The 24,043-nt window shown below is 46.0% G+C and overlaps 1 protein-coding gene across 1 annotated transcript in view; it reads right to left on the bottom strand.

The window, feature by feature from the left end:
* VAV3 (vav guanine nucleotide exchange factor 3) overlaps positions 1–24,043 on the bottom strand; it is a 274,456-nt gene that overhangs the window by 54,024 nt on the left and 196,389 nt on the right. The gene's annotated exons all lie outside the window — the stretch shown is intronic.

The following is a 24,043-nucleotide window of genomic DNA, read 5'->3' as shown; positions in this document are numbered from 1 at the left end:
ACCCTTCCCTATGGGAGCAAAGGGAAGGAGACCCTGGGAGGTCATTTACTGGCTGGTACTTTGGCTTTTAGCTTCTGTTTCCTCCTCTTTTCCGAAGGCATCCATGTATCCCTGTGTGTATTAATTTCAAAAAATCTTCCACATGCTTATGGTGCTTAGAATGGAAGTGACAGACAACACGTGTTCTTGCCCTCAAAAAACTTAAAATCCAGCAGAGAAAAAGGAAAGTAGGCAGGCAACTGTAATAATGCATTGTAAGTTTAACGGTCCAGGAGTTGCGAGTACCGAGGAGACAAAGGGCAAGAAGACAGAGCCTCACAAACGGCCCTGCCCCGGGAGGAAGCCCAGTCAAGCAGGCGAGCTTACCAGCACGGCTCTGGTTTGTGTAACCATGTGGGTGAGACATTTTTCCTACAGGAAATGGGACTTTAAAAAGAGCTCTTACTAAAATTGCAAACATGTGTGCAATTTTAAATAACAATGAAAAGGTCATTTACAACGTATAATTAGGATTATCTTTCAAACATTCGTTCCAATAAAGTTTACGATACAAAAAAAAGTTGGAAACCGTCTAAATGAATAGCGACTGGGAATTGGTTAAATTAAATCTAGGGTAGCTCCTTGTAAATGCACAGCACGCTGAAATTTAAAGATAATGTTATAGAAGACGGCTTAATGATACAGGATCATACTCAAATATGCTGTCAAGGGGGAGAAGAGTAGATTACCAAACAGCGACGTACACAGTGAGACCACGTTTCTGTTTAAAGAACAGGGAGAGAAGCACAGAGAAAGATCCATAAAGAGTCACGCTGCTATGTTAAAGTAGCTATGTTAGGTTTGCAAAATTCTAGGAACTGGCTGCTTATCTAAATTTTTAAAAATATTTTTTAAGATTTTTTTATATTTATTTATCTTTAGGGGGAAGGGAAGGCGAGAGGGAGAGAAATATCAATGTATGGTCGCCTCTTGTGCATCCCCTGCTGGGAACTGGCCTGCAACCCAGGCATGTGCCCTGACTGGGAGTCGAACCGCAATCCTCTGGTTTGTAGGTCCCCACTCAATCCACTGAGCTACACCAGCCAGGGCATGCTTATCTAAATTTTATAGTCAACATCTGTGTCTTTTATACACTTTTTAAAGCATTTTTGTTCTTGTGGTTACACCACATCCTTCAGTGACACCCTGGTTGTTTGTAAAATACAGTCCAAAACGCCACATCCTGACCATAAACACAGGTGCTACCCAGGAGACTCCGACTGTGACATTCCAAGCACCAGCTACCAGGGCTGTCCCTCATCACACTGCACCATCATGGGACTTAGCACGAGCACCCCTCTGGGTGGATTTGGCAGGCAGTGCTCATTTGTGCAAGAAGAGGCTCTGTCTCCTCTGGGACGATGCTTGCCCGTGCCAGGCCCCTGGGGCCGCTGGCAGAAGCCCTCTTTCAGGGGCTCCTCTGTGAAGTGCAAACAGAGGAGGTGACCATGAACTTCCACAACACAGGCACAGACTCCTCTTTGTTCCACTGTGTTTCCATGGCCTTCTGAATCACTACTACATTCAGAAACCACTGCCCTGAACATAAGTCGTGTGCCCCTATTTTGTTTCCTCCCCACTGGAATGCAGTCATCACCAAGCCTGGGACCATGAATTATTCGACTGTCCAAGTTACCAGGAGAATAGTCGGCACTCCAGATTGCCTGGGAGAAGTATTTTTCTCCCCTCAACGAACGCTAATTGTTTAGATTTTCAAGTCACTATGTGCCTACAAGGAAAGAATTGCACAGCTCAGAAAGGGAAGGAAATTTAAATTCATCATCTGACTAACTGCTCACATTGCACAGCCCTAAAATTTGAAAACCAGAGCCCTGTATTTAAAGCGACCGTGTCACTGAAGAAAAACCAAGCTGCTTGGCTATTACCAGCGCTGAGTCCACTCACCGGTGAATTAGTATTCCCGCACGTCAAGACCTATGCCTCCGGTCCCCTTTCTCCAGTTAAGAGTATATTTGAAAATATGACATGGTTTTTTAAAGAAAGTTATAGTTCAGGCTGCAAAACTAGAGTAGCTCAGAAAACATGCACGGAAAAATACTTGCTCAGTTTTTATTCTCTTCAATTTGGATTTTTCCTTAAAGAGTTTTGATAGAGGAAGGAAAGGTACCTGCCTGAACCAGTGAGAGATGGGGTCACTGGGGCTTAGGTCATCGCGGAGCATTTCCAAGCGCAGTGGCGCCGCCCACCAATGAACCATCCCCAATGGTTTGGGGGTCTAATCATTGTCTTCCCTACTTTTTGAGAAGCACTGAGAGTTGGACCGATTTGAGTCCAACCGGTTTGAGTCAAGGCTACTGGTTTTCAAGTTTCTTCTGTTCCAAATGCGACCAGACTCACAGGTTGTGCAGTGAGGTTTCAGCAGCAACATTTACTAACCAGAGGAAAGCTCCGAGCCATCCCACGCCTCAGAGCAAAGGGTAAATGGGGACACAGTCTCTCCATACCGAGGGGGTAGAAAAAGACATACTGGCATGTGAGGAATGGGCCAGGGAACGAAGCTAAACGCTTCTACGTCTATCCAACTGCTCGTTAAAAAGCTGGTGGTGAAGACTGCGTTCAGAATGGGGCGGACTCAACCAGAAAGCAGGAATTCCCCCACCTCCCCACCTCCCCACCCCCCACAAGGGAAACACCCATGATTCCCAGGCTGCAAAAGCTGGCTTGTGTCTTCCTGAAGCTTCCCTGGGCTTTCCAATTACTGTTCTTTAGAGACCTATCATGTATGGGAACCCGTGTTTGAAGGAATCTGTGGCAGCCACTCTATCAACTACTGGTTAAACCGAGGAATGCATTTATAATGGGGCTGTGTGTTCCTGTGGTCCATCTGGTTGGTTAGGGCCCGCGGGAGACTTCCGGGGAGGCAGCCATCACCCAAAGCCAAGTTCATTCAGTGACTTAAAATACACTTTCCAGCCCTGGCTGGTGTAGCTCAGTGGATTGAGCGCGGGCCTGGGAACCACACAATTGAGGTTCAATTCCCAGTCAGGGCACATGCCTGGGTTGCAGGCCCATTCCCAGCAGGAGACTCACAAGAGGCAACCATACATTGATATTTCTCTCCTTCTCTCCTTCCCTTCCCCTTTAAAGATAAATAAATAAAATATTTTTTAAAAATACACTTTCCAAGTGCAAATACTCAGATGGAATTTTAATACACTACCTTTTACATTGTTGAACAGTATTGTGTAAACTCAGGCTATAAAAAACTTTAGTAATAAAAGAGTGGAGAACGGCATTGCGCTAAATCAAGTATATCCTATAGGAACAAAGTTGCCTTGAGCAAAATCAGTGTGTCTAACATTCCACTGGAAGGACTTTGAAAACATCTCTGGGTGCTCCGTAGCCTCTGTAAGCCTAAACTCTCTCTCTAGAGTTTTGAACTCTAGGTAGATTTGGGTTGAAAAAAAATAGTCAACAACAAAAACATCACTACATAAACTCTTTCACCAAACAAATTAAAGTTAGGAGAAGGTGAGAGACAGAATTACATGCAATATGATTCAAGGTAATTGCTTCGAAAAGCGTTTCCCAAAAAACTGTTTCAGAAAAATTCCAATTTGCAAACTGGAGGGTGTGCTAGTTTCCCTCTGCTGAAAATCTGATTACTTTGCCTTCTCACATCAGCCAGTCCCCCTCTGTAACTGCAGCTAACAGTGTTACAGCAACACTCTGCGTAGCTATTACAGGCCCTAAATGAATCTCCTATTGTTTCAGTTGAGCTTGGAGCAGCTGATATTAGAGACAAGTGATTTTCACTGGAAGATTCTCACAAGACTTATCAGAATATCGCTGTATAAACATGTCTGGGTTCTCTGTTGCTGTGGGTTTAGAATCTTTTATTCATTGTTCTTGTGGTCTGAAAAAAAATCAACGAAGCTACTGTGGACTCGCCGATATTTAAATATAATGCTGTCCACTGTTTATATAGGATGGGGCAAAAGTAGGTTTACAGTGGTGAGTGTGCAAAACAGGGTTTGTTGTTGGATTACTATTTATTAATTATTGTTTTATCTCCCATGTGAAAAACTGTAAACCTACTTTTGCCACACCGTGTACACACTCATGGAGAATAAGCATGTAACAAAAAAAAAAATAGAACTGCTAGCCTCAATAACCAACTATTCTCTTAATTTCCAAGGAATTAAAAAAGCATACATCAACTTTTCAAAGAGGTTACAGAGTTTGTAAACCAGAAACCAGTGGTTCCTTTTATACAGTGGGGCTTACAATTCGGTTCGGTGTTAATTTACTGAACACCTTACTGTGTTCTAGACACTATGGTCTGAGTATGAGAAAGATGAGATTCTCGCCATTAGCCAGGGCGCTCATGAAAAGTTTCAGGACGCACACGCACACCCAGATCATTGCAAACAATGCAACAAAATCCTCTGTCGGTGTTGTCCTGAGGGAGTCACTGTGCACCCCAGAGGGGAGGCACGGTAAGGCGGGCTCCTCGGGACGGGGCATCGGCACCGAGTGCGCTGGCTGGTGGAGGGAAGGACAGGCAGGAGCCAGCCAGGTGAGGAAGCGGGGTGAGGTTGGTGTGGCCGACACAAGGGCGCGAGCCAACCCAGAGGCAGCACGTAGAGAACAGGAGCAGCTCTCAGCTGCTGCAGGCAGGAGAGCACAAGGAGAAGTTCACACTGAAGCAGATCTGGGGATCCTTACCACACATTTGACAGGCTGGTTCTGAGGATGCTGGCTAGTGTAAGCTTGCAAGGGAGGTGGGAGAGAGGGGAGGTTCTCCTTTAAGTAAATCATTCTCCGGAAAGGGTAAGGAGGCAAGAAAGGAAGTTAGGATTAGAGGCAAGAGGAACCATTAAAAGCCTATGACAATTGTCAATAAATTGGATAATAATTTACTAAGCACTCCTGGTGTGAGGGTGGCCAAGGGAAGAATGGGAGGAGTGGAGAGGCTGGGCGTGGTCCACACCAGGCCAGGTAATAAGGGGTGCATTGTCTGAGAAAAATTTTAAAACAATAATAAAACCATCTAAAAGTCAGTTTGACTTTTCTTATCACCATGGGCCAGGGACCGTGAGCAATGTCAGCAATAAAACATTCCTCCCCACCACTTGAGGGACCATGCCCACCATCCCGTCCTCCAGGGACATCCGTGTCCCGCAGGCCAGCCACCTGGGGATTACAAAGATCAAGCCCAGGAGTGACCTGTCCATCCAGCAGGGGAGAGAGCGCTCAGTCACCAAAACTCACAGCACACTCGTCACACACCTGTCCTTCACCAGTCACGCCGGGAAATCCAGGGGGCAGCTCGACTGGTCTCACACACCCTGACTGCACCTGGCCACCCAGGGCAGGGCCAGGATCATGCCGGTCCCCACAGGAACCCCCATCCCGACCAGACTCTGAGGGAAGGTGTGGTCCTTCTCTGTCAACACCACTGGGCACAAACCGCCTTCCTCCCCATTGAAAAGTCACCAGGCAGAAAGGGTGGGGACACGGTTACTGCCTTTGCTTTGTACCCACACGAGTGATGACGAACTAAGGAAACAACAAAATAAGGCAATGGGTGTTCATATCTTTTTTCATTTCTTTTAGAGAGACAAGAAGGGAGAGAGAGAGAAACATCAATGAGAGAGAAGCATAGATTGGTTGCCTCCCAGACATACTCTGACCGGGGATCGAACCTGCAACCTTTCAGCCACAGGATGACACTCCAACCAACTGAGCCACACAGGCTTGGGGAAAATAAGGCAATGGATGTTATCTGTCAATGCAATTTTTCAAGGCAGGTGGTAGTAACTGCGAGGATGGGAAAACACATTCAGAATCAAAGAAGAGATGGGAGAAATTTTTTGTGGGTTTTTTTTGTTGTTGGTGGTGTTTTGTTTTTTTTGGAGAAAGCTCCTGAGGTCACATGCAAGGTGGGGGGGGCGGGGGGGCAGTGGAATCCCTGAGGCCTGGACACATGCCCCTGTTTCAACAGCAGCTCAGTGGGTCCCTAAGACTCCTGACTTCCCACTCGGCCGTCTGCACTTCCACAGCGCAGTCACTTACTGAGACACTAGTTCTGTGCTCCCCCAGTCTTTTCCTGGCCCCTCTCTTCTAAGCAGGTAGCTACAGTCTTTGTTTCCCTGCTTGAAGGAGCACTGTAGGGTAGAGAGCAAAAGCTTTCGGAAATCACTGATTCTCCCTGCCCTTTGTGAAACCTGAATGACTGGTGAGATGAAGCTAAGTGTGTCCCAGGAGAAGGAGAGACGAGTTGACCTTTGGCCAAACCAACCAAGGATGGAGAAGGCTGACCAGAGGTAGAAGCGGACAGAGGTTGGTGGCCCTGTGGCACCAGGAATGTCCCAGTGCTCTTAGGCTTCACTGGGGCGGTGGCAGGACCTCAAAGGCCGGTTGGGCACGGAGGAAGGCTGGCACCCCAGCTTCAGACACCCTCCTGACCAGACACTACACTGGCCCTGCGGGACAGGGACCGACCCTCCTCAAACCCCGAGGCGAGGATGACAGACTCAAGGCTGGGACTGAGCTGATTTTAAGAGAACATTTTAAATGGCTTTATTTCTTTCCCTCCTAAATTTATGGACTGAAATTCCCACCGGCTGCCTTCTGCTGCGTAAGTCATTTTAGGGATACCTCGTACAGAGCCCAGGGTCCTCTGAGACCGCCCGGCTGCGCCCTTCCTGTCCTGACGCTGCGGAACCAGCCGCGGCCCAGCACGCCGTCAGCATTCTCCTAACGTCTCTCTGTGGCCTCTTTGCTGCTATAATTAGCTCTGCATATGACACGCTTCTACCGTTATCTCAAGATCACTGAACATATTTTCCTTTAAAAGCATAACAGCAGCTAAAACTTACATAGCACTTACTGTGTGCCAGGCCCTGTTCTAAGAGTTTAATGTGCATGAATTCATTTAAGCCGCAGGATAGTCCTGTAAGGGGAATCTTATTCCGACCCTCATTTTAAAGAAGAGGAAGTCGAGGGTCAGAGGGGTTAAGTGACTTGAGCCAAGTCCCAGAGCTGGGAAACAGTGGGTGCAGGACTGAAGCCACGTACCATTAATTTTCACAAAAGCATTACGAGCAAGACATGCAGGAGCTAGCAGCTTGGAGGGCTGCCTCCAATGGAGCCGAGTCCCTAAAGGCATAACAAACAAGCCCACGGCGTTGCCAAGGGCCTCGGGAGCCCGGAGCCCGGAGCACGGAGCCCGGGTCCTGCCTCTGCAGGTTTCAGCTCGCCTTCCACACCTGCCCAGATCCTGAATCCCGAGGACGGCGGTGATGACAAAAGCCGTCCCTCATTAAGTGCTTACAGAGAGCCAGACGCTGGGCTCATGTTCCCCACGTTAAGCCACACACAGCAATTCTGGAAGGTGGATAGCAATTTAACCCTTACTCAAGAGAGGGCGGAGGGAGGCGAAACAGGTTGACCGGCTTTCCAAGGGTGCACCGCTAAGGGGTACAGCTAAGCACTGAGCTGGGCGACGCCAATGACAAAGCCTCATTTCTTTGTTTGAATTTCAATCCAGTCTCGCCGTGGCTTCTTCTTTACATCCTTAGTGATAGGAGTTCCACTCAGCTAGTCTGCAGGGGGCTCTCCAGGTCGACTGGTCTATGATTTAGTTGTAATTCTGATGTGGCCATGAGAGGAGGTGGGCACTCTGCCATCTTGGCCAGAAGATCCAAAGCCTAATTTCCTAATTACTTTCAGTGTCTTCCCTCCTACACCCTGCACTCACCAGCAAGCCTGTCACAGGTGACAACGCAGGAAATACAACCCAGCACGCTCTCCAGATGTGCCCGGGAAATTTGATGCGATTTCTACACAAATGGTGTAAACAGATCTATTAAAAAGAGTATCGCGTCACTGAGGACTGAGACCTTGGACAGATGACGGTTTATGTTGGGATTATGCGCACACAGGCAAGACCAACAAAAAAGTACAAGATGGGAGAACATAATCGACGTCTATAAATGACCTAAAAATGCCAAAATCATGCCTAAAATCTGTTTTCTACACAGCTGCTAATGAAGACATTCAAGGAAAAAGCCCACATGTATAAAAAATAAACAGAAGCAGCACTTATTCCATTAGCTGGGGGTCATTTCCTAATGTTTGGCTATGATTTTATTACCTAATCCTATTAAAATCAAAGCAAAGACATACTAATGAAAGATCTAACATGCTGCATGGCATGAACTTCCTCCCTCGCTAACCTGTCGTGACCCAAGGTTGGTGCACACTCACGGGGCCGTTTCCCTGCCTACCGCCTCCTCTGTGCACACTGGGGCCCTTCAGAAAAGCCCTTCCCAGGGTGGTCCTTGCCCAGGACTCAGCCCTTCACACAAGCACAACACCCCCCCCCCCGCCCGCACCCCCTGCCCACAGCCCCAGCATCAAGGCCCCATGTCTCCCTCCTCTTTCGATTCGCCATTCCAAAGGCTTATTCTTCTCCCTGCTGACCAGACGTCTTTCCCTGCAGCCGAGCTCCCCTCACTTCCACTCCTCGTCCCCTGAGCACCTCACACAACCTATGTCTGAGGCCACCCTGGCCACGACATGACTCTCTGGATAGAGGACACTGATCTAGTGAAGGTGCCCTCCTAAGACTCCCAAATGCGTTAAACACATCTAACGCATTCATGGTTAAGTTCCTGCAAGTATTTCATAAGACTGTGGTTAAAGGCTCGGCTTAGTGTTTATAACTCACGTGGACCCAGGTACCTGCCTGCCGCTCTCGGGCAGCTCTGTGATCTACCAAATGGGTATGTATCCACCCCACAGGTTTTCTTGTGAGAATCAGAAAGTACATTTACTCATCCTAGTATCTGAATAAATGTCACCCCAGGACTCACCTATGCCTACTTCCCCAGCACGCTAATGGTTTAGGAAGCCATATACAAGAATTTAGCATTGTGGTTCACACGAAATGCAAAGCAAGGAAAACAAACCAACCATCCACTTTTCCCTTCTTGTCGGGAAAGGAGAAAACACTCAGAGCAAGGTCCTAGGATCTAGCTAGGCCTGTTCGACCTGGAAAGGAGGAAGGTGACTGTCCTAGAAAAAGGCACACACACACTCTCAAAGGAAGGTAGGCAGTTCACTGGGAATTTTTAAGGCTTCGACTTAACTCTGTGCCGTCCAGTGAAACCGACCACTGCGATGGCTGCATGGTGAATGCAACTTTTGGCTTCTGGCTGGCAGTGTCTTATTACAAAAGTGTCCTATTCGTTCCCAGGTTCCCAAGGCACTCATCTGCCCCGGGTCCCTCCAGATTCTCTCCTGCTCTTTTGTAAGCCGGGCGTGGGGCCCAGGATTTCTGAGGGAGTCAGTGCTGACTATGCAGAGAACACGCCCCGAGGGGGAAAGTCCAGAGTTGTTAAGAAGGTCAAGAAGATCACAGGGAGAAAAGAAAGACCAGTTAGGTAAGTAGCATTTCAAGCTGGAGACCAAAAAAATCCTCACTTCAGACCCCCTGTTTCTGCTGAGCTCAACCTCTTCCTTCCAGGGGGGAAAAAACCTAAGCCCAGCTTCAGGTCCTTATGGTCTCTTCTTTATTTTTTTACTTTGCTTTTTACTATTATTATTTTAGTAATAGTCTTTATTTACGGGTGCTGCTCGCTCCCTCTGCCTGCCTTCTGTGACTTTCCAACACCTTACAGCTGCACCCTCCACTGTGACCTTCAAACGTTTCTCTGCTTCTTGGCTGTCAACAAGGCTTCTAACAACAGAGGCCACCGGAAGGAACAAGAAAGGATGCATCTTCAAATAGGGATAAGCAAGAAACGAACACATTCTCCGAAGGGCCTGAAAATTTCACTATGGAGTCTCTGCCGCCTCTGACACGTGGTAGCCAACACACTACAAACAAAGTAGACAAGAGCCTCTGTTTCTTATACGACGATTGTTTTTTCTATTTAGGGTTGTTTCATTGGTGCATCCGTGTCCTCGCAAATGGTTTGCATTATTGCATTTTCCTTTAGATGGTCATTGCTTTTATCTACTGGTTAAGTACCGTTCATTGTTCATTATTCATTGTTTTTTTCTTATTTGTAAATAATTTTTAACATTGGGAGACAGAAAAAAGATGTGGAGACGGTTATAAAAAAAACAGTAAAATTTACAGTAAATGGTGAGAAAAAAACTGCATAGAGGATGTAATAACTATATGGCTGACCTAAAATCCAAATGACTAATCAGCCACATAATTCTAACCCCGAGGGGCTGCGATACACGAAAATAGCGAAGATTCCACAACTCGGCACTTACTTTTACCTTATTACACTAATTTGCACATCATGACAAGGCTCAGCTTTTTATTTTGATTATCGCACTAGCTCACTCGTGCCAGGTGGTAATCCTGTGATGTAGGTAAGGTGACTGTTTCTACCTCCGCTGAATAGGTGGGGAGGCTACGAACTCGCCCAAGGGTTTACACAGAAGCCTGCGTCGAAACCCACGCTTTAGAATTCCAAGCCCATACTGCTTCCTACCAAATTTCCGTCAGTGCCTGGCACTGGCCACTAACCCTGTACCATGCGCATCTTTGCGTGTCCATGTCACGACCACAGAGGCAGGAAGAAGCTGAGCCAGGAATCTGACTCTGGTTTCCTCTGATCCAGATACCCAAACCCAACCCATACACTGCACTGCAATAGCCTATGCGTGAGCAACCTCAGAGTATCACATTTACATAACATTCCCCGCAAATCGAACAACAGCTGCATTAAAACCTTTTCAGGGGAAGGCCTGAAAAAAACAGGAAAATAGGGGAGTTTTTTGCCTTTCAGAAATGTTATTGGTAAAAATTAGCAAGAGACATGCAGTGTGTTTGTTCTTGTGCCTCGATGATGATTAATGAACTCTTCTTCGGAGAGGCAAGGCCTGTACTTGGCATTGATACCCTAAACTCTTCTCATCCCACTAGTTTCTCTTTAGGTGGGAACAGCAGTTACGTAAGGCAGTGATTAATTAGATGCCACAAATGTTGATTTAGTCCCAGGGAGAGACTTTTTTCTCCTCTCTCTCAAATCTAGATGCTTCACCAAAATTAATTTTAAGTCGCACTACAAATATGGGTAAAGTGCCAGTTCAAGTTGAAAATACATCATATGCTCAACGTGAGTCCATATGCTTTTTTCCAACTTCTTCCTGTTTTGCTAGGCAAAAAACCTCCCTTGAACAGTCGGATTCCAGGAAGGTGTTGCCATTTCATTTTTTCAGAACCATTGGCCAGATTCTGTTCTTGGATGCGGCTGGAATGTAAATGGAAGATACATAACTTTTAAAATATGGGGTCCCCAACGCATAGCATCGCATGTTTTAAATGGCAGGTTTCTCCCATGGGGAGTTAAAAGGCTGTACTATTAGCATGAGACTAGCAGGTGGTGGTGGAGAGACACGTGAATATTTTCATTTTTTTATCCGTCTAATCCTGTCCACACGCTCTAACCAAACTGAAAGAGAATTCTCGGTCTTGAGAAGGAAAGCTCGGCCCCGAGTGAAAGGCATCAGAGGCTTCTCCTCCGAGCCCCTTGAAATAACAGGAAGCCACCCCCAGCCAGTCGGCATCTGGACCTCCTTCGGGAACAACGTGCCAGGTGGGGCACCAAAGCCGTTATTCTACCTGTTGGCAACTGGCTTCCTCAAGAAAGACTATGTATTAAACACCTAATGTTTTCATGGCAATGCGTAAAACTTCCTAGACCAAAGCTGTAAAACACAGAATTTCCACACTGTTTTGGAAGCGAGGGCTTGCCTACGGCATCTTTCAAATAAAGTAGAAGTTGAAATTTTCTAACTCCGATAAAAAAAATATTGTTAAAAACGACAGGGCATTGAAAGTCAGAGGTCTCGTCTCAGCTCCAAGAGTAGTTGCGTGAATTAAGATGACGTTGGTAAAATTAAGGAAGATGTGTATTTGCGAGAGAAAAAGAGAGCAATGGAGATACTTGGGACTCAAATAGCCACAAAAAAATTTTCTCCCCCTACCTCCAAAAAGGCTTAGGAGAAGTAATCCTAGTTTGTCATAGTTTACAAACAGGAAGGCCTGAAAATCTCAACATCACACGTTTGTATTTGTTTAAAACAGTATTCCCTTACAATCTACACAGAACATACATTGTGACATATTTTATACAAGATAACTTAAGATCTGAGCCAAATATGTACTCAATAAAGCACAAAGTAAAAAGTATGTGCTGTAATATGGCTGTCACACAACAGATAAAAAGGCAAACTTCAATTCTGTAAAATCTTGTACTATAAATCCTAAAAAATACATTGGTGTGCATTTCGGAACTGCTCAGAGGATTTTCATCCACTACTTAAACACAAATAAGTTCAAGGGCATGGGCCCATTGCCGCACACACCAAACAGTAAGACCAGAAGTCAGTATTTAACGGAGTTCAGAAGGACAGATTTTCCTGAGTACGAAGGCAGCAGCAGCCCCAAAAAGACCTTGTACAAAATCACTATGACCCCATGCAAGCTCAAAACTTTATCGAGAAACAGGTAATAAGCCAGAAGTATTTATCAATAAACGGTGACACTAAATGAAAGCACCAAACCCCAAACAGAAAAATGGGCGAAGTATAAATAAGGAGAAGGACAATACCAAAAGCCAACGAACACTGAAAAGAATCTGCCTCGCTGGAAACCAGGTAAGTGCACATTGTGTTAGAAAACACTGAGCTACCACATGAATAGTAACATAGTTTTCTCATGGAATGACTTAAAATACAAAAAATATATATATATTTTGTCCTTATCCAAGGACACTTTTTCATTGCTTTTAGAAAGAGAGGAAGGGAGAGAGAGAAACATCAATTGGCTGTCTCCTACAGGTAGGTGCCCCGTGCGGGGATCGAACCTGCAAGCGAGGTACATGCCCTGACTGGAAATCAAACCCGCAACCTTTTGGCAATGGGACAACGCTCCAACCAACTGAGCCACACTGGCCAGGGCAAGAATTATACTGTGTAGGTAAGCACGACGTGAGTCATAGTCTCACACATCAATAACAGTGGAGACATAATTCAATGTGATATTTCTAAAAGGCAATTTAGCGACATATATTTATGTCGCTAGAATCAAGGGATTCATGTGTTGACCCAGAAGTCCTACTTCTCTGACCCCATTTTTTAAAAATTTTTATTTATTTATCTTTAGAGGGGAAGGGAAGAGAGAAGGAGAAAAATATCAATGTATGGTTGCCTCTCATGAGTCCCCTGCTGGGAACTAGCCTGCAACCCAGGCATGTGCCCTGACTGGGAATCGAACCTCAGTCATGTGGTTCACAGGCCCGTGCTCAATCCACTGAGCTACACCAGCCAGGCCCATTTTCAATCATAATAATAAGCCCTCCGAGCAAAGATAGTCACGTACTGAAACCCCTCGAAAGTAGTATTTATAGTAATGAAAATTAGAAAGACCACCATCCAACAGGAAACTATGTGGAAACCATTTTGTATTTTTCTGAAGACTTGGGTGACTCAAGGTGCCCTTCACTGCATGCCGAAGATGACCTCTGAGCCAGACCCTACTGACCTGTCCCCCCCCCCCCTTGCTAAGAGGCGCACTCCGCTCCAGAGCAGGACGTCAAACTTCCTGATGTGAGTTACCCAAAGCCTTGGCTGCCTCTAAATTCCCGTCATGCACAGCTCTCCCTCTCCAACCCCAGCCATTCTGCGCTTGCCCGAACTCAGGGCCGGCTGCCTCCATTCACGTGCTGTTGATCTCCTACTTCCATCCTGGGTCTCGGTTTGGACACCGCTTCCTGATGTCACCTCCCTGGTGCCCGTGGCCCTTTCCAGCAGGGCCCTGCTGTCCCTGCTGGCACAGATGACCTCAGCTCCAGGACCCTGTGTGCTCTGTGAGGAAAGCGCATCTTGCTCATCCCTGAAATTTTATCACCGAGCCTGCAGACGTGTCAAACGGTTGAATGAACAAATGAATAAACAAATAGGCTCACGAAACCACATTTAGTGATAAAGGCGGAGTCCCACATTGAACATACAAATGTTTAATAAACAGACAGTTACCCCCGACACTAAACAAAGTCGGGGGGTGGGGAATGTGAAACAAAATAAAAGGCTAAAGGTGATTATATAAGAAAGTGGTTACAAGCAATTTGTCCAGAAAACTTTGCTATATTTCCTTATATTTTCTTAAGTTTTTACAATAAATTTTTCAAACTGAAAAACTCTAATTTATCAAATAAGGCCGATTGTTGTTAAAAAAAGAACTATGTGCTGTCTTACCTTCAAATCCAGAGAAAAAGTGAAACAATATGAAAAGTATGAAATATCATAAATGAGATGAGAAATGCTTTCATAACAATTAACTACTGTATTTCTGTCACCATTGTGAGAGTTATCCAAAACAGTCCAAAATAATCTGAAAGCAGTTCTCCAGAACTGTGTGTATTTAAAAATTATACATTAATTTAGACAATTAACTCCTTAAAAAGGATTTTTTTAAAAAAATAGCTGCATTGGAGTTTAGACTGCACTCAGACTGCCAGGAGTCATTCTCTCCACTGCAAGGCCACGAAGCAGAGCAAGTGTAGTGGGGTCCCCCCCCCAGGTCTCCGTGCCAGGTCCACAGTTGTCTGTTTCAGAACCTCTAATTAGCTGCCTTATCTTCTGCTAGGGATGCTTCTGGTGCTCAGTTTTTATCATCCAAATTCATTGAAACGCTGTAGCAATTTCAGATTAACATTTTCAAAATTAAGAATGCATAAAATAAAACCGCCCATAAATCTGCCCTGTAACAGCAGCCACTAATGAACTCTGCAAAAGCCACCACACAGCACGGCTCACTGGCTCCGCACTGTACGGACCACCCCCAGAACATGCGCGACCCTCTGTCGGCAGCTTGGCATAAGGGGGGCACTGGAAAGACCCCGGGAAGAATGAGGCCCCTGGAGCCGAGCACTGCTGTGAAGTCCCGGCACCAGCCGGCTGCTGCGTGGCCCTGCCCGAGTCCCTCAGCTTCTCGGAGCTTTGTTTTCCTCCACTGGAAAAGAGCAGTATCTCCTCTAAGAGTCTGTGGTGGGCAGACCCTAAAATAAAGCCCAGTAATTCCTGCCTCCTGCTAGTCAAAGCTCGTTTACTCCCCTCCCCTACATGTAGGCAGGACCTGTGACTTGCCTCTTGTCGAGAGAAATGGGATGGGATGTCACTTCCACGGATGCGTTATGCAGGAGTTTAATCTCCACCTTGTAGGAGACTGTCACCTTCTTGGCGTGCACCCTTTGGTGAAGCAATCGGCCCCACGGGGGAGGCCCATGAGGCTAAGCACGGAAGACAGTCTCGGGCTGACCACGAGCTGGGACTGAGGCCCTCAGCTCAACAGCCTCAAAGAAACGGAGTCCCGCCAGCACGTAGTTAAACAAGCTGGGAAGTGAATCCTTCCCCAGTGGAACCTTCAGATGAGACGCAGCCCTGGCCAACACCTTTGGGGAGGTCTTGTGAGAAAGCCAGAAGCAGAGGGCCCAGCTCCCCCGTGTCCCCATTTCCGGCCCATGGAAACCAGGAGATAACACATGCGTGCCGTTTCAGGCTGCTAAAAGCACAGTAACTTATGATACAGCGACAGAAACTCGATACAGGAGTGTGTATGAAGTCATGATAACCGTCCCGGCTGCTGCCATTTCCCAGAGCACCTACTGTGTGCAAGACCTTGTTGAAAAATGCCTTCTTAACTCGTTTAAGCTTCCCAGGGACAGTAGGAGGTGTGTCTGCTACTGTTGCCCCCATTTTAGAAATGATGCAACACAGACCCCACAACGAGCCAGGGAAGGGCGGGACACCACCCTGATCTACCCCACTGCAGAGCCCTCAGGCCAAACCCCTGCAGGGGCTGCCTCCGGGGTCAGAAGTGCCAACGGCAGTGAAGGCACCTCCTACAGACAAAACTAAGAAAGGTTTTCCTTCTCGTTCTCTCCTTGTTAGGCCTTCACTGCCACTGAGGCAGGTTGTGACTTAAACTTAACACCTCGAGGGCCGCCTTGTCTGGTTCTGCAGCACTCCCACGCTGACCCCTCTGGTGCAAAGGGCGCCTCGCTCCCTGCCTCCACCCAACCTGCTGTCAGGGCCTGTTTCTCCGGGTCTCTAACCCTAAGGGCCAACCCGCACTCACTCGGGGGTAGGAAGCAATGGAGCAAAGGGTTGTCCCTTTCTAAACACACAGTTCCTGTGAGGTCCAAAGGAGAATTTCAGATGGAAGTTTTAGATACCATGATGCGGTTCCAGGAAGCTATTGTGAGGCAAAAAAAAAAAAAAAAAATCATTGTGATTTTGATTGCTTTCTTGGTATCCCTGCAAATTAAAGCTGTGAGTAGGGACCTGACTTTGGTGGGATTCTGCAGTTACCACTTTAGGTTCAACCCACCAGGTTTTCCTCTTTTGCTGCCAGAAAATAATCGAGCAGGGGAGCCTACAAATGGACCGGGGACAAGGTGGGAGGGGTGGAAAACCCAGCCACGCCGGAACAGATGCTCCTTATAACCGGCTCACACCAAGCTGCTTCTTCCCTCCCCGTCCTTCTGTGAACAGAGCTCTTCCTTCTTACAGAAAAATTTCCCGAGGACAGGCCGGGTCAGCCGGGCTCCCATTTGAAAGCTGGCACAGCAGCCAGGCCAGCCCGTCACCCCGGCTGCCACCACTCCCCCAGAGAGGAGCAGATGGTGGGGGCCAGGCCCACAAAAGGCCTTACTGGGATGGTTGCTACATTTTCTGGGGAAACTGTTTCTGTTTTCCCTGCGATTATTAGTTGTGGGACCATGCATACTAAGGGTTGCCAGTGGTCCACTGTGCTTCCAGATGAAGGGTCTGTCGGCAGGAAGCCAGCAGAGAAGAACACAGAACAGAGACACAGGGAGAAACGAAACCCTGATACCCTTTCGGCCCCTGGTTCCAACTCTGCCTGAAGCCGAAGCCTCTGGACTTCCCACCTGAGCCAGGAAGTCCCTCACGCTTTTTCCTTCCCTCTTCAACTAGTTTGAAATGGGTTTGTGTCACCTGACAAACTCAAGGGGGCAGGGAGAGCCAAAGAATACAGACGTGTAACCCACAGACACAGAGGACGGCATGGTGATGGCCAGAGGGAAGGTGGGGCGGGGGCTGGGAGGAGGGGAGCAGAGCAGGGGAAACGGGGGCATCTGTAAAAGTGTCAACAATAAAAATTAAGAAATACACAAAAATTTAAAAATAGCGCATACTGGGTATGCTTTAGAGAGAGAACTGAGTTGACCCAAACCTGGTAACAAGCACACTGGTAAGTTTTATTTTACATCAGTAGGTTTATGGAAACTAACTTGTACTGATGCGCTTACTCGTTAGCTCTCCGTCTCCTTGTCCTGCGGGCACAGCGAGTCTTCCCTCGTCAGCCCTGCCCGTCAGCCATGCCATTCAGAACGCCCTCCTCAGGACCCAGCGGGCCCTCGTCTGTCAACCTGCCGGCATCGTCCTTAAACGGGTTTTTTGTTTGCTCGGCTTGTCTTTCCAACCCGATTCCCAGTTCCTCAAAGACAGGGAAACCTCCATATATTTCTAATATCGACACAGAAAGAAATGAGTCTCAAAAGGAAAGTTATCTGTAAAAATGAGAACCCAACATAAGCTTTCCTTCTCATTCGAATTAAAATTTTAGAAACCAACTTGATTCGAATGCTCCAAAAGGTAAATAATTGGGAATATGAGTCACTGTGACAGAAATTCCACACCCTGCCCTCCAATGTTCTACTTAATTTGAGAATTGTTCTCATGATTAGTTCTATATTTCACGATATAGAGCTACAGTATTATATGATTATAAGCAACTACGACATTAAATATTACCTTATCAATGTCCTTCCCTGGTATCAGGCGGACTGGACTTGTATGAAACATGGTTATTTGAAGACAGTAAGTTTTGACCCACCTGCTCACTTTCGTTCATCTTACTTCCCCCTAAAGCTCTAAAGCTGGGTTACTGGGCGCTCAGAGGCTGTTGGCCCAGAGGAATTTCTGAAGTCTGTGTCTACTTAGCATCACACGGCACGTTCTTTTCCTCCTGAAACGGAACAGGCTTCCCCTACCAGGGCCATCAATAGTGCAAAGGCAGCCCGGCCCCTGCACCTGACCTTCCACGTGAGGAGGGTGGGACCCCCGACAAACGTGAAAACCAGCTCACCGAGTGTGCCACTTCCCTTTCAGAACCTTTTTCTAAAACTTTACAGATATGTACTTTCTTTTCTAAAAACATCATTACCACACTAACAGAAATTATACGTTAGGAGCATGCAAGGTAAGGGACCCCGAAGTCGGTTCTGTGTATGATACTGCACAACGTTCACTCAATAATCCCGACACCGACACCATTTTCCACCGGCGGCGGCCTCCCAGTGAGGAGTCTTCGGAAGGTCACCCAGCTGCGCCCCGGCCAGAGGCACCGGAGCCTGGAAAAGGCTGGCCGGGCATGCACCCGCCAGTCAGACGACGGCACTGGTGACCCTGTGAGAACAGGGAATAGGCTGGAAAGGGAGAAATAAATCCTCCCCGAACCAAAAAAAAAAGGAGAAAGTGAACCAAAAAAGATGTGAGCAAGGGACTGGGCTGTGCCTTTCAGAACTCTGTCCTCCCGGCCCAGGGAACGAGACAGACGGACCTGAAATAACCGCGAGAGGATCGGGGCCTTCGTGCAGAACTCGTCCCATTGTCCTCAGTGTCACAGAAGCCTGGGGACAAATCAGCGGCCGCAGGAACCAGAGCAGCGTCCCCGGGACCCACGAGGCTGGCTGTTCTCACTTCCCTGTGATGAATCTCAACACTGGCTTCTACCACCCCAGTTCTTTCAAGCCCATTCTTTCATTCTGAAATACATACGCACATTTACAATTATGCTTCCAATATTTAGATTAGGATTCGCCTGGGATGAGAAGTTAGTTCTACGGGTGAACGAAAAGACAAAACCAGGTCTGACTGGCGAATATGGAACCAGTATCCTCTACGGATATGTTATTATTTATTTATTTATTTATTATGAACAAAAGTCCATTTACTACAGCCTTCAAGAACATACATCTGTCTTCTTTAAAAAGGAAAAGAAAGAATGAAATGTATTTTTAGATCAGTGATTTTAAAAATCCCAGGTTGGTATTTTTCTCTGCAATGTTTTTCTATTTAGAAACTAAAAATATATAATTTCTGTATTCAGCAAATGCCAATATGTCTAAAATCACATCTAAAAGAAATCAACAATTCTGGTTTGATTTGAAATGAGTTTTTCAGTCCTTGGAAATTAAAACAGTAAGGAAAACTGTGATAGAGTCTAATTCAATACAATAAACGACCATAGTACAATTTTTACTTATATAAATGGAAACATATACAGATGACCCCCCTGGAAAGCAATTTCAGCCCATACTTGCTTCTCTCTTTTCCAATTCCTTTTGCTTTTTCTGTACGTCTCCATAATTACATCTTTTTATATGTTTATCAGACTATTTGCTCATTGTTTTTATGACACTATGCTACACCATAGTGAACCAGTATATGAAATGATATATGTAATAATAAAATACTTTAATATGTCTACTCGTGGACATAAACCAAGACTTGCGCCTGCGTCTCCTTGCTCAGGCAGAATATAAATCCCTGGTAGAGAGGAGCCATGTCTTCTAATTAACGACGTTGCTGGTGCTGACTGCTCCGTAGAACACAAACTTGGAAACGCAGCTGGAAACACGAGAGAGCGTTCCTGGGTTCCTTTCTCCATACGATAACCACAGGAGTGGCCCTGACTGGTGTGGCTCAGTGGGCTGGGCCTCATCCTGTAAACTGGAAGGTTGCTGGTTCAATTCCCAGTCAGGGCACGTGCGCGGGTTGAGGACCAGGTCTCAGGTTGGGGGGCACGGGAGAGGCAACCGATCAATGCTTCTCTCGGATATCGATATTTCTCTCCCTTTCCCCCATCCCTTTCCCACTCTCTCTAGAGATAAATAAGTAAAATATTTTTTTAAAAAAAGAACAACAGGAATGGAATTTTATATCAAGTCCACTTTGCCCTAAAAGGGAAAGCAGCTGTCTTTGAAGACAACTCTGCCAGAAACAGTTAAGATGTCTCCTCCGTGAAAGTAAGACAGTGTCTCCAAGACACGTTTCTCTCTGCAATCAACGGCGTCAGAAAAAGAACCTTCTCAATTCAACCATTATTTGCTCATTTGCTATTCAAGGTCATCACAAGCCACCTGAGTAACCTGAGATCAGAGAGAGATGAGGTGCATTTACCTCCCTCTACAGTTGTCTAATCTTCGGCGAGCACAACACAGAACAGTGACCTGAATTTTTTAAACACTAGTAACTGCGGACTTAAGTACAAGATGTTGTGCATCCTGCAAATAGAGACAATTCAGTGATCATCTAAAAACAGGGGTGTGATTAAAAGGACATGAATCCTGGCCCACGGACCTGCCACCTGCAAACTAAATCTCGTGTGTCCTGTACTCAGACAGAAGGAAACTTTTCAAGCTCAGTATTAAAATTTAATTGGTGACTCTGACCTTGAGAGCCCCTTGAGGGGAAAAATATTACACCAGTGCTCAGATTTTCTTGAGATTTATGATCTCATGTTCTTGAAAAAGGCCCAGCACCTTCATGTTCCTGAAATAATTGATCTGTCTCTTCTAAGTGTTATTTTCCTAAATCTAACATCTGATGTCTCAGGAAGAAGAGTACAAAATGATGAAAATACCTTGCTATATTTAAAAAATCCAAAAGAGCTACCAGCATCTGCACCTAACACGTTATTACACTTATAAAAACAGTTAAGGCCATAAATCGGCAAACTTCTGAGCACACCACAGCAGACAAGAAAATGTAAACTGAACTGAAAAGCCATTTGCAAATGTTATTTATAAAGATTACCCATCGCTATTAGTAAAGCATGACGCTTTAAATGTGCTAACAAGTCACACTGCCAATCTGCAGCTCATGCCTTTCCGGTTTGAAAAGAGCTTCACAATACACAGTAATGTTTTCAACCTCGGGAGTTTTTCTTTCTTGTATTCCTTTGTTGCACTCACAAATACGACTAACTTTACCAAAAACTCTGGACCCCCAATGTTGCCAGTGTCTCCGCGTAAAGATAAGCAAAACATCACGGAGGCCATGGGATAAGCAACAAAGGCCATTCTGAAAATGGCTGCGGTTATGATGTAACTTCTAGCTTCTATGGAACTCAGCATAAAAACCTGGGTCTGTGCGGAAAGAGACAACCAGCAAATATTACTGATTCTCCCACACAAGGCCAAATGTCCAATCTGGAATAACATGCTCTCCCATGAAGCAATTATCATAATAATCGTCACCTCGCCTTTCCCACACTGTTACAAGGACTTTCCGTGAACCAGCTCACGGCAGCTTTGTAAGGCAGGGCTTTTACTAGTCTCCTTTCACAAACTAGGAAACTACAGCGCAGAGAGGACACAAATAGCCCAAGGTCAACTGCAAGTAAACAGCTAGGTGGGGTGGCCAGCCCAGGCCACGTGGCTCAGAGTCGTGCTTCCCGCAACTACACTATCCCATGATCCTCTAGGGCATTGGTCCACTTTGTCAGCACAGAGAATTTAGAATGCAAGAGAGCCGGTGCATTCAGAACAAAGTATAATCATTCATTTAAAATTATGTATGAAGCACCTGCTACGCAAAGAAATATGTATTAAGTTCTTTTCCAAAACCAAAGGTCGCCAGGGAAGCTATACCATGTACCTTTGTACATGGCTCTGAAATTGGGATCTGATGTAGTTACCCCTGACCCCCCAAACTACTTCATCACTGTCTCCTACAACACCCCAAGTGAGGCCCCAGGGAGCGGACAGTGTGTTGGCACCTGGAGAGGTCAGCTGACTTAGCCGAGTAGAAAATGTCAAGGAGCAGCGTGGGAAAAGCACTCACAGAACGTAAGGCCCTTGGAAGTGGTTTGCCCGTGGCTAGGAAGCCTCAGTCTGACCGATCCGTGGTTTAAACGTCTTGGGAGTGAGGCATCTCACACAGCCGTGGAAACCCACGGAACCACCGCCACGTGGAGGCGCAGAGGAAGCCCGCTACAAGCAAGGGTTAACGCCAAACAAAAATGCTCTGCAAGTTGCCACGAGAAAGCGGCAAAGACCCGAAAGGCAACCACCTGTGAACACACAAGTCCAGGCTGACGTTAATAGCCGCCTACAGGGAGAAATAGCTGGCCTCACAGTAAGGGCTACAACAGGAGAGACCACTAATTATCTGTTTGGCCTTTTTTCCAAAAATGTGGACAAATGATAAAACACTCAGACATTTATTATAACTAATGGAAAGATCTTAGATAGATAGATAGATAGATAGATAGAAAGAAAGAGTTACAAACATAACATATAACACTATTTTTGTATTTCTAAGTTTATTCTTCATGAAGTCTTTCATAATCTTCCGACAAATCTTTGACAAAGATTTGTCCAAAGGAAATAGGAAATAGGAACATCAGAAGAGTCACACCCATACACAGCCACCTCCTTTAAGATAAAGGGGAAAGCCCTGGCTGGTGTAGCTCAGTGGATTGAGCGTGGGCCTGTGAACCAGAGTATCGAGGTTCGATTCCCAGTCAGGGCACATGCTTGGGTTGCAGGCCAGTTCCCACACAGGGGACTCATGAGAGGCAACCATACATTGATATTTCTCTCCTTCTCTCCTTCCCTTCCTCTCTAAAGATAAATAAAATCTTTTAAAAAAAGATAAAGGACGATAAATGGGTTTATTGTGCTTTGTTTTGCCATATTTATAATCTGTGAATTCACTAGAGCTCCCTTTAAATAATCTAAGGGCTCTTAAAATTTTTGGCTATAACCTAAATTATTAATAGTCAAACGTGCTCCTACCAATACCATATACAAAGAAATGCATTTTCCTGTTGGGGGCGGTGGGCAAAATGAAAATTTGTATAGAAGAGGAAGTATTTTTAAAATATTTGTAAATATTTTCATTATAAATAGATAATTCTTTGAAACAGAAATACCACAACCCCCACAAAATTTTTTTAAAAAATCACACTCCCAGTCATACACTCCTACGAAACAGAAGCACTTTTTCTAAATATTATTGCAGAATTTTCTAAATATTATTGCAGAAGTTTCTGCAAAGGGTGGTAGTGTCTTGGAAAGTTAAAACGATGAGAAAGCTAACAAGAAGCCCTGTTTTCTTTTTTAATGGCCTCAACTTTGTTCTGTGGTTAAAAGACCGAAATGGAGCTCAGGCAGCAAGCGAAGCCATTTCTCGCCAGAGGCAACAGAGCCCCATAAATCTTCGCAGGCAGCGGGTACACGGCCTGGTGCCCTGGGTGTGGCTTCAGTTGGAAGCTACAACACTCAGAAAGCTCAACTCCACAACGAGGCGTGCACACAGGCAGGGACGCAAAAACAAAACAGCCCGGGGTATTTTCCGGCAGGACTGTACTTGGCATTCCACTGCATTTATTAGCAAGTTCCTATACTTGGGTTCCTTTAGCCACGAGTACCTTTTAACCATGATAACGTGACCCTGTATTACAAGTGATAAATTGTGGGTAATTAAACCGTGGAAGGCACTGCTTAATGCGTGGGACGCACTGCTTACTGCAGGGACGACGAAATATTGGCATTGAAACAATGACAAAGCCAAACCTCACGATGGTCAGTGGAAAACAACTCAGTTCTCCCTGCAGACAGACGGAGTCCTTCCGTTCTCTCTTCCATTATACAGTAGCTGACATACAGGATGAAGAAAAATATTTTTCCAAGTGGGGTGGGTACCAGTGTTGTCTGGTTTGTGAACTCCCCCAACCCTGCAGAAAATGCTCATTTTTCAGCGCCAGTTGGTTCTCTTCCCAGGTTTGGGAGGGAACCGGGCGAGCGTGTTGGGTGAGGGAGCATGACCAGACAGCCTGAGGCTGTTCAGTAAAGCAAATAACCAGCTCAACGGCTGACTGTGGGACAAGAGTGACTGCCGGTTATTCATCAGGTGA

This window comes from Sturnira hondurensis, unplaced genomic scaffold (genome assembly GCF_014824575.4).
Source record: "Sturnira hondurensis isolate 20B ecotype Veracruz unplaced genomic scaffold, ASM1482457v3 Scaffold0006799, whole genome shotgun sequence".
NCBI lineage: Eukaryota > Metazoa > Chordata > Mammalia > Chiroptera > Phyllostomidae > Sturnira > Sturnira hondurensis.
Note: the sequence above shows the minus strand (reverse complement) of the source record. Positions and strands in the feature narration are given on the sequence as shown.